The following is a 7,382-nucleotide window of genomic DNA, read 5'->3' on the forward strand; positions in this document are numbered from 1 at the left end:
TGGTTTAAAGACTTCAAGGAGCAGAGAATCCTCCAGCAAGTGACCCATGCCCCATGCTACAGAGGAAGGCAAAAAACCTGCAGGGCCTCTTCCAATCTGCCATGAAGGAAAATTCCTTCCCGACCCCAAATATGGCCATCACCTGAACCCTGAGCATATGGGCAAGATACCCAGGAAAGAATTCCCTATAATAACTCAGATCCCACCCCATCTAACATCCCATCACAGGCCATTGGGCCTATTTACCATGAATATTTAAAGATCAATTAATTGCCAAAATCATGTTATCCCATCATACCATCTCCTCCATAAATTTATCGAGTTTAATCTTAAAGCCAGATAGGTCTTTTGCCCCCACTGCTTCCCTTGGAAGGCTATTCCAAAACTTCACTCCTCTGATGGTTAGAAACATTTGTCTAATTTCAAGTCTAAACTGCCCGATGACCAGTTTATATCCATTTGTTCTTGTGTCCCCATTGGTCCTGAGCTTAAATAATTCCTCTCCCTCTCCGGTATTTATCCCTCTCATATATTTACAGAGAGCAATCATATCTCCCCTCAACCTTCTTTTGATTAGGCTAAACAAGCCAAGCTCCTTGAGTCTCCTTTCATAAGACAGGTTTTCCATCCTCGGATCATCCTAGTAGCCCTTCTCTGTACCTGTTCCAGTTTGAATTCATCCTTCTTAAACATGGGAGACCAGAACTGCACACAGTATTCCAGGTGAGGTCTCACCAGTGCTAAAACCTCCTTATCTCTACTGGAAATACCTTGCCTAATGCATCCCAAGACCGCTTTAGCTTTTTTTACGGCCACATCACATTGGCGGCTCATAGTTATCCTGTGCTCAGCCAATACTCCAAGGTCCTTCTCCTCCTCTGTTACTTCTAACTGATGGCCCCCAGCTTATAACTAAAATTCTTCTTATTATTCCCTAAATGCATGACCTTACACTTCTCACTATTAAATTTCATCCTATTACTATTACTCCAGTTTACAAGGTCATCCAGATCTTCCTGTATGATATCCCGGTCTCTCTCCAAATTGGCAATACCTCCCAGCTTTATATCATCTGCAAACTTTATTAAGACACTCCCACTTTTTGTGCCGAGGTCAGTAATAAAAAGATTAAATAAGATTGGTCCCAAAACCGATCCCTGAGGAACTCCACTGGTAACCTCCCTCCAGCCTGACAGTTCACCTGTCAGTATGACCCGCTGCAGTCTCCTTGTTAACCAATTCCTTATCCACCTTTCAATTTTCATATTGAGCCCCATCTTTTCCAATTTAAGTAATAATTCCCCATGTGGCACCGCATCAAAACGCCTAACTGAAATCTAGGTAAATTAGATCCACTGCATTTCCTTTGTCTGAAAAATCTGTTACTTTCTCAAAGAAGGAGATCGGGTGGGTTTGGCACCATCTACCTTTTGTAAAACCATGTTGTATTTTGTGCCACTTACCATTGACCTCAATGTCCTTAACTACTTTCTCCTTCAAATTTTTTTTCCAAGACCTTGCATACAACAGATGTCAAAGCAACAGGCCTGTAGTTACCCGGATCACCTTTTTTCCCTTTCTTAAAAATAGGAACTATGTTAGCAATTCTCCAATCATACGGTACAACCCGAGTTTACAGATTCATTAAAAATTCTTGCTAATGGGCTTGCAATTTCATGTGCCAATTCCTTTAATATTCTTGGATGAAGATTATCTGGGCCCCCCGATTTAGTCCCAGTAAGCTGTTCGCTTCTACCTCAGATATGGTAATATCTACCTGCATATCCTCATTCCCATTTGTCATGCTACCATTATCCCTAAGCTCCTCATTAGCCTTAGTAAAGACTGAGGCAAAGTATTTGTTTAGATATTGGGCCATGCCTAGATTATCCTTAACCTCCACTCCATCCTCAGTGTTTAGCGGTCCCACTTCTTTCTTTGTTTTCTTCTTATTTATATGGCTATAGAACCTTTTACTATTGGTTTTAATTCCCTTTGCAAGGTCCTACTCTGCATGGCTTTTAGCCTTTCTCACTTTATCTCTACATATTCCGACCTCAATAAGGTAGCTTTCCTTGCTGATCCCTGCCATCTTCCACTCCCTGTATGCTTTCTGCTTTTTCTTAATCACCTCTCTGAGATGCTTGCTCATCCAGCTTGGTCTACAACTCCTGCCTATGAATTTGGGCATCCTTACCCCTGTGGCTCCCCCAGCCCCCTACCCCCGACATCGCCCCTGGCTCCCGCTGCCTCCCCCACACCCTCACCACCACCCCCAGCACCACCAGGCCTCACTGCCTCCCCCCACCACCGCCCCGACTCCCTGAGCTCCCGTTTGCCCACCCCTGGCAGGCTAGTCTAGACACGTACACAAACAGGAAAATAACTTTCCTTTCTGGTTTAACACTCATGTCACCATGCCGGTGTCTGCAGTGAAGAGGAGTTATTCTCCCTGGGGCCATGTGGCTGCTGGCGGAGACGGACAGACTCAGCAGGCTTTCCCGCGCCCCATCTGGCAGAGAGCTGTGCTGCCAGCCCGGTCTCGCTCCTCTGCTCTGGGCGCCACCTCGTGGGGTACAGCAGGAGTGCCTCCGGCTGGTGCCTTTCCCAGGCACGTCCCCTCAGCCCAACTCCCACCCTGGCAGAAATCTGGGGGGTCATATGACCTACATGTCACCCCTTAGACAACTGGTGCCCCCCTAAATTGCAGGGGTACAATCTAAAGGGGAGGACACATGACCACACCACGTGTCTCCCCTTCCCAGTCCCTGCCCCCCAGCCCAGAATCCAGCCCAGGGCCACTGCACTTTCCCCACCGCAGGTTATGTATGGGGTGGGGGCTCTGTCCTTCTCTCCCTGCGCCTCCCCCCCTCGGCATGTTCAGCCGCTCTCCCTGGCAACTGCTCGTGCCTCAGAGAGAGCCTGTGTGGGGGGTGACAGCAAACCACTCCCTGCCTGGGCTCGGTTGCTGGGTGGGGAGGGTGCTCTGGCTCACTCAGCCCCTGTCCCCGTAGCAGGTCCAGGACAGAGGGAGGACCACTGCTGTCCCAGCTGCCGGAGACAGGGGCTGAACAAGCAGGAGCCCCCACTGCCCCCAGCATGTTTCTGGCTCACTTGTCCCCTGTGCCCCGCAGCTGGGGCAACAGCGAGAAGCCCCTGCCCAAGCCCTGCTGCGGGGTCAGGGGCCAAGTGATCCGGAGCCTGCCCTCCCTGTCCCCCGACAGCCGCGCCCAGGGATCCACCATGGCCTCCCAGCCAGGCTCTCACAGAGAGAAGCGGCTTCGTCGCCCTTCCTGCCTGGCTGCCAGGGAAAGCGGCTGAACGTGGCATGGGAGCGGGGGAGGGGGGAACAGGGAGAGAAGGACAGAGCCCCTCTCCCTCCGTGCCCACACCAGGCCAATCTGGGAGGGACTTGACCCCCTCATTTTCCTCCCCCATACGTCATCTCCGGTCATACTTCTACCCCACTGATTCCATCTTGTCTACCAGTAAACAGCTCCTGGAGATTACCTTCCATCCTGATTTTGCAGGTGTGATTCTTTCACTTTTTTCTTTTAAAATAAAGGTCTTCTTTTAAGAACCTGATTGATTTCAGTGTCCTGAAGACAAAGGGTCTGGTCTGTGCTCACATTGCTAAGGCAAACTACTGGTTGGTAGTTTATTCTCAAGCCTCCCCAGGAAAGGGGCTGAAGGGGCTTGGGGGGATATTTTGGGGGCTAGGGGTTCTAAGTCACCCTTCCCTGAATATTTTGTGTAAATCCCTTGGTGACGGCAGCAATATCAGTCGAAGGAATTAGTGGCATAGAGAAGTTTTAACCTAAGCGGGTAAAATATAAGCTTAGGGGGTCTTTCATGCGGGTCCCCACATTTGTACCCCAGAGTTCAGAGTAGGGAGGGAACCCTGACAGCCCTCAAAAAAGAATGTTTGCCCTGACACTCGGCCGTGATGGACTCCCTGTTTGCGACACCAATTGTCCTGCTCACCGATAATGCAGCTCTGAACTGGCTCCAGACAATCTTGGACTGAAATGCCTTCCTCACCCACTGGTACGGCCGGTCCGGTTCTGGGTAGAACAGGTGAAGACGTGAACATTCAATGAGTGCACTGATAGGTCCACTCAAAGAGTAGGTACGAGAAGGTATGAGAAGGAGTGTACGACCCCTCTAAGGGCTTCATTCAGGGAAACACACTTCTTTAGACTAGATAGTTCCTGGATGATACAGCAAGCGTGCTCTTATCTAAAACTAATATTTTTTAGATTTAAGCACACACGCACGTAAGCAATAGCTTTAGAACATCCCAAATAATTACCTAAAATCTGAGATGGTATCTAGTAATTAGCAGCAGGTCAGCAATGGCTAGACACTTCCCCACTGGGGAGTATGCTGTCTCTCAGGATAACTTCAGAGAACTGCTCCAAAGTACACTCTATTATCGCTTCTTTTTAGAACTAATTTTTACAAAACCTGTAGTTCATAGTGACCTCTACTGGGTCATCACTTCTCCTAACTTCAATCAATTGCCTATCAACAAAACTTTCCTAACAACCTTAGCCATAATAAGCTTCTATCTCAGTCACCCAAACTCAAGGTCTCCATTCACTTATTTTCTTTCAGTCTCAATTTGTTGATTCTTTTCTCCCCACTTCCCATTCTGGTTAGCAGAAACTACAAACGTGCAGCCACTATTCAACCTCGCCTCCAAAAGCCCTTGTCCAAACTAACCCTAAACTACATGATGTTCTATTTGAGCAATTCATGGTGGCGGAATGCATACAATAGGACCACAATTAGCTTGATGAAATTCTGGGGTTACACACCCCTCAATTCCAGAGTAACCTTAGGCACCAAATTACCTGTGTGAATCTGGGCCAGACTGGCTGGTCAATAAGGAAGGGAGCAGAAAGGAAACTCAGAAGGATGATATTATGATTCAGAAGCATTTTAATGTGAATCGGAATACAAGTACACAGAAAGCGACACAAAGAATTCAGAATTAAAATAATATCTCCAAGGTATCAAGAAGGGCTACAATGAGTCACTGGCTCCAAGGTGATGCATTTCAAACCAGATGTTCTTCATTCTTCATCACAGCTGTAGATTTTACAGTCAAGTTCTCTTTGCAACCATTTTAAGGTATTAGTTTCATCACAGTCAGAATCAAATGAGACAAAGCACAACTGAAACCAAGGATGAAACTACCTCTCCAGTAAACAACATATAAAGCAAAGTTGAAAGCAGAAACAAATGGCACAAATGCATAAAAGGACTAGAACACGTAGGGCTTGATTCTCATTGACACTAAGACCCCTTTGCAGGACTTTGTAAGGAGCCTGCTTCATTTACTGTGTCAGCGTGACCAAAAGGGGCCTTCATGGAATTAAGATTCACACCCAAACACATTATTCTAGAAGAAGCAGAGAGTCTGGAAGGCAGTAGAGGAAACAGTCAACCAGTGTAACCGAGGAAATAGAGATATGGGGCAGATTTACTGAGATGCTGAGCACTCACAGCACCCATGGGAGTTGAGGGCACTCTGCATTTCTCAAACCTATTGCCCACAAACTCATCTGTGAATCTTGCTTAATGTTTCCTGGTTTTTCCACGTTCCGGGTCTATTCCTCCTCGGCGAAACATGGCCAGCCCTTTCCAAAGCCGTGCCCCCAGCCCCAATGGCAAGGGTAAGGGTACCAACAACCTTTGGGATAGCCCCAACAACACTTGTACGGCCTTTGACAATACCATGGCCTACAGTAGCCGTAACCTCTGGAACCACCCCAGCCCCCATAGTGGTAGGGCTTGTAATACAATTCATCACTAAAGTTTTCGTCAAAAGTCATCTTTCTGTGTCGGAGGTAAACCTGAAACACACAACAGGGAAAAGAGTCAACATAATGCACTAGGGTCATAGAGTAAAAGGTTCAATGCTCAGGGAAATGATGACCCAGACCCTCAGTTCCTGGATACATGTTGCCTCTTAGTTCCTCCTCCTAGCCCCCTTCTTCCACTCACTCTTCTGAATAACAGACTGGCAGTTTGGCTTCTAAAGTTTCTGAGCCAACAATACTTGCTAATAAAGGAAGGGAAAACCGTGCTCTGAAATGTCCCTAGTCTCTGTTTGCCATATGCTGGAAACGGGTGACGGGATGGATCACTTCAGGATTACATGTTCTGTTCATTCCCTCTCAAGCACCTGGCATTGGATACTGTTGGAAGACAGGATACTGGGCTAGTTGGATCATTGATCTCACCCAGTATGGCCGTTCTTATGTTCTAAAATACTTTTTTCAAAACAAAACATTAAGAGCCAAGTCCTGAGCGGGTAGATAAGGGCACTGTTCAGCTGAGTTCAAGGGTCTAGACTAATTTACCTAGCTTTGGATCTGCATCTAACATTGCTACTAGAGCAGGTAGGAACATAGAAATTTCCATGCTGGATCAGACCACAGCTCCTTCTCATTGATTATTCTGTCTGAAATCTGGCCGAGTACCTTCTGCTACAGAATAAGGAACAACACAGTGACCTATTCTGAAAAAAACTGGGGAAGTTTCATCCTAACTCCCCTAACTTTAAAGCTGAATATGGAATTATTGAAAGCTACTGATGGGATTCCAACACCTAATTCCTAGTGATAGTAAACATGAACTCCTCTCCCAAATGCCTAGGCACCTCTGAAAATTGAAGCATTTACTTCTAAACCACGAATGCATCAGTGCCTGCAACTTAACAACTACTGTGTTATTGGCAAACCCCCTTTACCGTGCCAATAATCACAAAGTCATGCGCAAGATGCAGTCCTAAATTAAACCGTGACTAACGGGACATCGCAATAGCTCTCGAGAGAATGAAACAAATGGGACTTACCCCGGTCGCTGAAGAGGATAAGTCAAGAGAAGTTGTTAAGGAGCCTGGAGTTGCGAGCGCTTTTATACAATTTCTTAGACTGCCTGGAGAATACGAGACACCCTTTTGCTCAAGGTCTTAATTAGTTAGAAAACATATTATGCTGTGCGAGTCACTCCTTCAATTGATATAATTTGTTTTCAGGATTATTACCATGTGTTTTCAACCTCACATGGTCTGACATGCACCAGACAGCCTATAGGTTTCTTTCATCTGAAAAATTTTTTGGGACACATTCATTCCTCCGCAGGTGTTACAATGGGAATGGATGTAAAAGATTGTCAGAGCTGTAACAGGTGCAAAGTCTGCCATTAGATGCAGGTCTCCACTTTGGTCCTGGTAAGCCATGTGGGCTGGTGTTGGTGGCATTGCACAGTTCTCCCTGCAATTCGTAGGAGGGAGAGAGCATTTTGCAGAGGCTGAACCCGTAAGTTTTTTGATCTAATGCCCGCTGAAGTTAATGAGAGTCATTACTCTG

General features: G+C 46.6%; 1 long non-coding RNA gene across 1 annotated transcript; it reads right to left on the minus strand.

Moving 5' to 3' along the window:
* Positions 1-4,926: 4,926 nt before the first annotated feature.
* LOC311512681 lies at positions 4,927-6,937 on the minus strand. The gene is made up of 2 exons (XR_014709527.1): positions 6,866-6,937; positions 4,927-5,861 (listed from the first exon to the last, which is right to left on the minus strand). It is a non-coding gene; the product is annotated as an uncharacterized lncRNA (long non-coding RNA).
* Between the last annotated feature and the right edge of the window lie 445 nt (positions 6,938-7,382).

This window comes from Lepidochelys olivacea (assembly GCF_965140295.1).
Source record: "Lepidochelys olivacea isolate rLepOli2 genome assembly, chromosome: 24".
Taxonomy (NCBI): domain Eukaryota; kingdom Metazoa; phylum Chordata; order Testudines; family Cheloniidae; genus Lepidochelys; species Lepidochelys olivacea.